Genomic DNA, 10,250 nt, shown 5'->3' on the forward strand with positions numbered 1-10,250 from the left:
CATCACTGCCAAAGCATAGGATGAGCAACTGAAAGAGACAAGAGGTGAGAGGAAGAGGTGTCCTGGTTACTAAAGTCTTAGCTGCCCCCCACTCCCTACCTGGGGAAAACGTAGCACTGTGCAGATGGACAAACATCTGCATTTTAAAAAGCATTTCATATATTTGTCACCTATGTGGATAACTATTTCTAACCAGTCCTCTGCCCTTCTGGGCCTCAGTTTCTCCACATACAAAAGAAAAACAGATGGCACCAGGAAAATCTGTGGGTCTTTGTACCACTCACAAGGGCAGCTGCCATCCTAGCGAGCAAGCAAGTCTGCTTCAGTCCTAATGACTGAGGCATGGGAATTCCCATGATTGGCTGAGAGATGCCCCTCAACTTAGGGCAGTAATGGGCCAGCTCACAGCTGTGCTGTTGTTTCCCTTGCATGAATGGTGCCTGAGATGGAGAGAACACACTGCAGCACCACATGTCCCCTGGGAGCTCTGAACTTCTCCTCCGCCAGGGGAGAGCACATGTAACCACCTGCCTCACTGAACTATGACAAATGCCAGGGATTCTTGGCCACATTTAGCTCTGATGAAATGAATAGCTGCAAATCCTTCCATGTGAAACTCTTATGCACCTGTGCCTGACACCCGACCCTCCTATCCGAGCAGGAAAGGCCTTCTCCACCAGGAGTGGCCCTGCCTGGCTGGGGCTCCCTCCCTCCTGCCTCCTGCACTCTTATTCCTTCTCTGCATGATATATCTGCCCAGGCTGGCCTGTGTCTTCACCCTCTTCCTTTCTACCTAATCCTTCCTGTCAGCATTTAAACATGTCCCTTGATCTTTTTTTTTTTTTAAAAAAAGAACAACAACAACTAAAACAAATTCTTCCTGGATTTTTACTTTGAGCTCTCAGCTGCTATTTCCCCTGTTCTTTATTGCCAACCTTCTCCAGAGTTGTTTATGCTTCTCTCTGCCTCTCCCACTTGTTAACTCATACTCATTATCTATCCCAAGCATCCCTACTTGATCTGGCTGAGAACTGCTCAGCTCTAACATCAGCCATGGGGCAGCCTTCCCAGGCTCAGGCCAGGTCAGGGCCAGTATGAAATCCTCCCACTGATCTAGCACATCTCTCCATCAAAGGTATTTTAACAAATGTGTCATTGGCCATACCAGATGTTCCACCAGGGTGTGTTCTTCCCTAGCACTGGCCAGGCCCAGGGTAGGTGCTCAATAAATGTTTGCTAAATAACTGAAGGTTGAAGACTAGGCCTGTGATGGGCTATGGAAATAAAAATAATATTACCTGAGGGCTTACTCAGTGGCTGGCACTGTTAAATGTCTTTTTTTGTATTAATTTCCTTAATCTCACAACTACCTATGAGTTAAGTGTTGAGAGCCACGGCTGGTCAGAATGATGCCTGGCATTTGCCAGAGGGAATGTTTGAAAGGTGACACCAGCAAACCATTGAGATGAGGATTTGAGTTAAGCTATATATAATTGCTGTGATGCTGGATTGATTGTATTTTATATTTGACCTTTACTGTTGGGCAATGGGGCGGCTCATGCTGCCTTGGGCGCCTGCTACTTTGGAGTTCTCGCGCAACTTTGGAGTTCTCATAGGGATTTCTGGAGAGTTCCCATTGGTTGGGGAAGTGCCGGAGGAGGGATTTCAGGTGTGGGGGGTTGCTGGAAGGGCCGCATGGGTGGCCTTGGCGAAAAAGCGTGCATTCAGTGCCGGTGACAGTTGAAATAAAGTGGTTGCTGTTTGAACCTACAAGGCTTTGTGGCGGCTCAGTTATTCATGTCCAGCAAGACTGTGGCATTTGGTGGCCCATATGGGGAACGCCTGAGGGTAAGTGATAAGGTAAATTGCTCATCCCTGAGGGAAGGCGAGAGAATGGGTGACCATTTCAAAAAAACAATGTGTTCTTCTTTTGATTTGTTTGTTTTTGTTTCAAGCTGCCTATCCCTAGAACTTTCTCAGGCAAACTGGGAAAAATGGTTGGCTCAAGGTTTGAATTTGTTCAGCCCTGAGGAAGAGATAGAGATAGACCACGAATATACATTTCAAAAAAATAGGAAAATTGATACGATTTTTTGTTCTTGTTTTGTTTTGTTTTGCTTCGGTTTTGTTTTGAGTTATCTATTTGAGTTGCGTTATCCTTGTAGCAGAAATATGGGGTCAGAAATTAGCAAAAAACAAACCGAAAGAATGTTAAGTAAATTGTTAGAGGAAGGAGACACCCCAGTAAAACCAAAAACAGTCAGGGCATATGTTGATACAATACAAAAATGTAGCCCATGGCTTTTTAAGGAGGAGTTGTTGAATATATCACAATGGGACCATCATGGTGAAGATTTAAGGAACAGCGAAAAGAAAAACCCAGGAACTCTGCCAGTTGGCACATTGCCATTGTAGATGATGATACGATTTTGTTTGCCTAGTCCAAACCTTTCAGTTCAGATTATGGTAGAAGATATATGAGATCAGGTAAAAGAGGAGGCCTCTCGAGATAGTCAGAAAGGGGAAGAAAGTTTAGAGCAGAAAAAGCGATCGGGGAAAAGTTACAAAAGGAGGCTGCTACTAACACCTTTCTATCACCAGATGGCGTAAGTGTCCAACCAACAGCTCTGCCTATGGAGACAAAATATGCTGAGTGGCCCTCAACCCCGTAGTTGATAGATGGGAACATGAGACAGGATCTCAAAGATTAGCATGCCCTGTATTTGAGGCGGCAGGAGGGCAGCAAAATCACCATGTTTTAGATTTCAAAACAGTGAAGCAGCTAAAAGAGGCTGTAACAACCTATGGTACTCAAGCACCCTTCACTATAAGCTTGGTCGAATCCATTACAAACTTGAATATGATGCCAGCAGATTGGACTAGTATGTGTAAAGCTGTGCTAAATGGAGGACAATACCTGTTATGGAAGGTTGCCAATGAGGAATTTTGCACAGAGAGAGCCAGGTGAAATGCAGCAGCTGGTTATCCTCAGAGAAATCTAGATATGTTGTTAGGAAAAGGACCTTATGATGGTCAGCTGCAACAAATTGCATATAATCCTGCTATATATTCACAAATTGCTGCAGATGCAGTTAGGGCATGGAAGACTTTACAAGGACATGGAGATTTACAAGGTGAATTATCTAAGCTAATACAAGGAGCTAATGAACCTTATGCTGAATTTGTAGATATGCTTATTCTAACAGCTACCAGAGTTTTTGGGGATACAGAACAAGCAATGCCATTAATTAAACAGCTAGCCTTTGAGCAAGCAAACAGATGGTGCAAGGAGGCCATTAGACCATGGAAACATGGAGATTTAAACACATATATCAAATTATATAGAGACATTAATGAACAAGGGCAAGTCTTGGCAGCTGCAGTAAAACAGGCTTTAGATGCCAAGCTGAAAACATACTACAATTGTGAACAAACAGAACATTTTAAAAGGAGTTGCCCCATAGGAGGAGGGTTTAACAAAGCTAGGTATCAAAGGAGTAGAATACTGGGTATTTTCCCACGATGCCATAAAGGGAGACATTGGGCTAATGAATGCCATTCTCAAACCACCATAGAGGGTACTCCGTTATCAAACAATGGAAAAGGACCAGGTGTTTAACCATGATATCATGGAGAAAATCATTGGGCTCCATTGCCAAAAAATGGACAGGGGGCCCAATGCTCTGGGGCCCACAACCACAAATATATGGGGCAATGGAGGAACCCAGCAACACCATCAGGGTAGTTCACAGGACACATTATCCATTAGATCCCTCATCAGACAAATCAGAGGGAGTGCAGGGTTGGACATCTATGCCTCCACCAGAGCAGTACTAACTCCAGAGATGAAAGTTCAAATCATTCCCACAGGAGTAAAAGGACCTCTTCCCCAAGGAACACTAGGCTTATTATTGGGATGCAGTTTTTCTACACTAAGAGGACTTATGATAAGTCCTGGGGTAATTAATCCCGATTATGAAGGTGAAATAAAAATTATAGCTAGTTCTCCAAGAGGTATATCAGTAATTTCACCAGGAGATAGAATAGCACAGTAATTAATAATACCCAACCTGCATGATAAATTTTCCAGCCTTACTGCACAAAGAGGTTCCAGGGGATTAGGCTCCACAGGTGTAGATTGGGCTATGCTGTCTTTAAATTTAGATTCTCGCCCCATGCTAAAACTAAATATTCAAGGACATGAATTTAATGGGCTATTTGATACAGGTGCAGACCTTAGCATCATATCTTGTCAAGAATGGCCAAAACATTGGCCATTACAACAAGCCACTCAAATGCTTCGAGGCCTAGGAGTAGCAACTAATCCCCATAGAAGTTAATGGTATTCAATTGGAAAGATCCTGAAGGATGTGAAGGAACTCTACAGCCATACGTATTGGATCATCTTCCTATAAATTTATGGGGACAAGGTGTACTAGATCAATTAGGTTTGACATTAACAAATAACATCAATCCAAATGCGCCCACTATTAGGGCTAGACAAGGTTTTAGGAAAGAAAAAAGATTAGGAGAACAAGAACAAGGTATAACAGCACCAATTCAAATAGATCAAGGAATAAATAAATAGACATGGATTTGGTTTTCAGAAGGGGTCACTGAGACAATAAAAATTACTTGGAAATCAGAAAGACCAGTATGGGTTCCTCAGTGGCCCCTGACTAAAGAAAAGATACAAGCAGCCCATGATGTGGTCAAACAACAATTAGTGGAGGGACATATACAACCTTCCATATCTTCCCATAATACTCCCATTTTTGTCATTAAAAAGAAATCTGGTAAATGGAGATTATTGCAAGATTTAAGAGCCATTAATAATGAGATGGTTATGATGGGACCTGCTCAGTCAGGGATTCCCCAATTGTCTGCTTTGCTAAAAACCTGGTATGTTTTAGCTATAGATATTAAAGATTGTTTTTTTTTTCAATTCCAATTCATACTGAGGATAGTCTACGTTTTGCATTTACTATCCCTGCAGTAAATCATGAAGGTCCTGATCAGAGATATGAATGGAATGTACTACCTCAAGGGACAGCTAACAGCCCAACTATGTGTCAAATTTATGTTAACAAAGTAATCCAGCCACTTAGAAATCAAAATCCTGAACTACAAATATATCAATATATGGAAGATGTATTATTAGCACATAAAGATAAAAACACATTGCTAGAATGTTATGCCACACTTACAAACTTATTAAAATATTATAATCTAGAGATAGAAATAGATAAAGTACAATTAAATTTTCCAATTAATTATGTAGGAGTTCTATTATCCACAACCATGGTCCGTCCACCAAAAATTCAAATAGGAGTAGATCAACTCAAATCACTTAATGACTTTCAAAAGTTATTAGGAGACATAAATTGAATAAGGCCTTATCTAGGCATACCAACAGGAGAGTTGGGACCTTTATTTGATATCCTAAAAGGTCCATCAGATCCAAATTCACCCTGCATGTTAACACCTGAAGCAAAAAGGCATTAAAAATTATTGAAACATATATGGAAAATACACATTTGGATAGAATTGATATAAGTTTGCCTTTATTATTTCTTGTAATACCAACAAAAAATATTCCTACAGGAGTATTTTGGCAAGAAGGTCCATTATTGTGGATACATTTGTCTTATTCCCCTAACACTATTCTTACTAGGTATCCTGAGGCTGTAGGACAATTAATACTCAAAGGAATAAAAGCAGCAAAGGGAGTGTTTGGAATTTCTCCCAATAAAATTATTACTCCATATACTATGGATCAAATTGATGAGTTAGCTAATGAGTTAAATACTTGGGCAATAATCATGTGTAAATCTAATGTTTTATTTGATAATCACTTACCATATAATCCTTTTTTTTTGTCTTTTTGGTCTTTGCATCTTGTAGTTTTTCCAAAAATGACAAGAAAAACATCTATCATGAATGCTCCAAATATATTCACTGATGGGTACAGCAGCAGTAGTTACCCCGNTTCCACAGGGAGAACAGCAGCCGATTTGGATTCCAGAGAGACTAACCAAAGTGATTTCTATAGACCAAAAAGAAGATGATTTGACTCAAATCCATAACAGCTGATATCCAGAGCTCCAGCTTTGCTATTCTTACATCTGAAACAGTGTTTCTCTAACACCTGGAGGCTAATGAATAATGAACACCATTAAAGCCTATTTCAAATGTAAAAATCCTTGGGGCTTGCTTGTGGGAATTCTTTCAGACCCATTTTGCAAGTTACAGAAAAAAGGATGGGATATCCAAAAATGTCTCAAACCCAGTTGGTAACGAGGATGTCTTTTTCAATATCTATTTTATTATTGCCCTTTCCCACATCATAAAGTTCTATTTTATTTTTTGAGCTCATACAGACCTAGATTAATGTTTTTATGATCAGTTCTATTTTTTGAGCGTGGAGTTTTTAAACATTGCAATGGAAATTTCACCTGTGTAAAGCTACAAGGCCTTTACTATTGCTTTATGTGTTGTATGTTATGTGTACACACTTGTGTTTTGTGTTGTATGTCTGTATGTGCATATGTCCATATATCATATATGAGGAACACTCATGAATAAATGGATCCAAATATTTTTATTATTCACGTGATTCAAATGGTTTAATTTAAATTGGGTAAACAGCTGTTGAGGATTGTTTTAATATGTGAACAAATAAGGAGGTTAACATATCTGTTTGTTTACTTTCACCTTTCCTTTTCATTATATCTAATTCTATTCAGGATACTAAATTGTTTAGAAAATTACTTTCTTTTAGTACCTGCTGGAATGTTACATATTTTTTTTTAGCCATAATTGCCAGAATTCCTATCTTCATCCCAGTGTCATTGAAGACCAAGATAAAACCAAACTACAGCTTCTGCGATTGAAATTTTTATATTATTGGAGACTTCATTTACAGGCAATATTTACATGTCCAAATATTTTATATCATTGTCAGCATTTCACCTCAGAGCAATTTTATTTTACACTGATAGAAGTTCCCTTAAATTGCTGTTAACAGAAGAACACAGGATTTTGAAGTAATAAAAAACACTGCTGATGAAACTAATGTTAATGACATGATAGATGATTTAGCCAAAGAGTCACAAATGCAAAGCAGGTTTTGTTTACATGCAATTATACCCTATTATGAAAAAATAAAATTTCCCCTTGTTTAAAGAAATTATTTACAATATAATAAACATTTCATCAGAATATGTAGAAATATCTCTGTTCTTATTAATATAATTGGAATTATTTGAAAGTTTAGTTCAGCTTTATTTGGGAGCTTATCTCTGATTTATATAATCTTGGAAATACAGTGTGTTCTTCAGAAATTTTTAAATATAATTTGCTACTAAAAACTGGATATTTTCCATATAAACTTTTCATATTCTTAAAATTTAATTAATATGTTTTATACTAAGGCAAAATAAAGAATGGACTTAGCTACAATTGAATAATCTTAGACAGTGACCTAGTTGCTCAGTTATCTACTACTAAAAGGAAAACCAAAGTCCTCATCAAATATCTGAATGTGTGTAAATTCTAAAAACTGTCTATCTTATTGTTACAAATTCTACCATTTGTGTCAAAATGTAGAACAAGTGAAGAAGACTAGCCTCATAATTTAGGAGAGAACCTATAAAATGGATTAATGGTCTATAGAACATTTCCTATGCACATTATCTGAAATGACAGTGATATAGTTTTTCATTAAGTTTGTATTTTTTTGTATTCGATTGTATTCTGGGGCACTTGACCACTGAGGCACATCCTCAGCCCTATTTTGTATTTTATTTAGAGACAGGGTCTCACTGAGTTGCTTAGGGCCTCACTTTTGCTGAGGCTGACTTTGAACTCCCAATTCTCCTGCCTCAGCCTCCAAGATGATGATATTACAGACATGTGCTGCCATGCCTGGTGCTATAAAGTCTGTACTTTGAAGAAACTAATACAATATTTTATCCTTAGATTTTCAAAAGTAAAACTAAGAATCCACTGACCTATTATTTTTCTAGATAAAAATGTGCATCATATTCTAAGGAAAAATTTTGGAGCGGGACTTATTATTATTATCATTTTCCACCAGAAATCCATCAAAATAATCTGTCAATACAACATAATCTTGATTGGATAGAGTAAGAAATAGTTTTTAGAATTCTGTAAACACTGTGGATATCAATAGGCCATTTATACTTTCAATATTTTGTGTTCTTTCAAACAAAATAGCATTACAACACTTATAATTTATGCAAATTTCCTACATCATGCATTTTCATACTCAAAATTAAAGAGAATCTGAACAAAGTCTGTCTAATGAGGCATGTATTTTAATTATGCATTAAAGAACTCTTCTCTGCAATGCTTCAGTTCCTTTAAATAAAATTTACTTGGAATCTTTTATCTCTCCATGAGACTAGATAATATTTAATTTAATTATTCCATAAACATAAAGCCTGATGTAACTTTCTTTAAATGTAAAATGGATTCTGAATTATCAGTAGTAATTATGAAATTTTTTGTTCATGTAGTATAAGGACATATTGACTTGGTTTTAATTTTTTATTAATAACCAATATATTACTGACTATATGTGAAGCAAATAAAACAATAATGTATTTTTTTTAAAATGAATAATAAGCCATTCTTGCCGAATTATTTCATTGGTGTTTCTCTCTCTCTCTCTCTCTCTCTCCACACACACACACACACACACACACACACACACACATACACATATATATAATGAGAAAAACTGCTTATCATATCCCCATCTGTAAATAAGAATTTCATTCTGCATTTACCAAGATACTAATCAGAGTAAAGTTTGCATGTAATATATATGTAATATATTTATTTATATATTTTTCTAATAAACATTTTTTACCCAGAGTATAGAGCAAGAATAAGAATAATAGAAACTCTTTCATCAAATATGTAATCAGAAATCTCTATATAGTGAAGATATTACCATGGGCTACTTGGGGGCTTGATGTCAAATATAAAGCCCACATGTTCAACTATTCTTGAGACACAAAAGGTATTATTCCTCTGTTCCTCCTATGCTCCCCTTCCCTATCCCACTCTGGGTGAGACTCCTTATATCAGAGAAAAAAATTGGCATTTTTTTTGGGGGGGAGGTTGGCTAACTTCACTTAGCATTGTCTTCTCCAACTCCATCCATTTACCTGCATGTATTTCAAAAATAAAGTCAATTTAAAGAAAGGTATTATTCAATTGATGAAATAAAGCACATGGATTTTGCAAGTTAATTTTGAAATATTTCTACTTCCTGTTATTAAAGCATTCAATAATTACTCATCTGCTGAGTGGATTGAATTGCATATGGTTAAATAAACCAAACAAAAAAAATCTTTATATTTTCCCAATTGGTCTCCAACTGGCTATTATAATGTTTCTTCCCACCCTGAGGGACAGATTTCTGAATTAAGGGGTCACTCTCCCCTAAGGATAATCTCTGTCATGTGCTCTAGTATATTTCTAGCAGCATCATTTGGTTTAAATGGAAAAGAAAACATGACACTTCCTTGGATGGAGTTCTCTCTTTGCATAAATTTCCTCTGGAAAGTATGTTTCTCAATGGGCCACTTGACCTCTATTTTATGTATGTTGAGTAGTATGATAATCATCTTTTGTCACTGTGAAAAAAATATCTGAGAAAAAATTAAATTTAATGGAGGGAATTTTACTTTGGCTCATAGTTTCAGAGGTTTCAATTCATGGTCACTTGGCTCTGTAGTGTCTGGATCAGTAGAGGAAAAATATGATGGTGAGGAGAATGTGGTGAAGTAAAAGAGCTAACTTCAAGTTGGCTGAAAAGCAAAAAGATAGAGATGAGAGGCTGCAGACACATATCCCCTTCAAAGGATTGACCCAACAATATAACCTCTTTATACTAGGCCACATCTCCTAAAGGTTCTACCACCTCCCAATAGAAAATTAAGTAAAGGATCCATCAATAAATTAGTTCACTACTCTGGTGAAAACCCTTATAATCTATCTGATCACCTCTCAAAAGTTTCCAACTTTAAACAATGATGTATTGAAGACCAACCATTCCAAACATTAGATTTTGGTAGCTGGATATTCAAACAATAACAAAAAGAGAAAATTGTAGACATAAAAGGGCAGGTAACAGGGTCAATGGGTAACAGTCCAGAAAGGCCATCTCTGAACAAGTCCCTTAGAGTGGGATTAACCCCTATGTTAAGAAAGTATAT

Source organism: Marmota marmota, unplaced genomic scaffold, assembly GCF_001458135.2.
Source record: "Marmota marmota marmota unplaced genomic scaffold, marMar, whole genome shotgun sequence".
Lineage (NCBI taxonomy): Eukaryota > Metazoa > Chordata > Mammalia > Rodentia > Sciuridae > Marmota > Marmota marmota.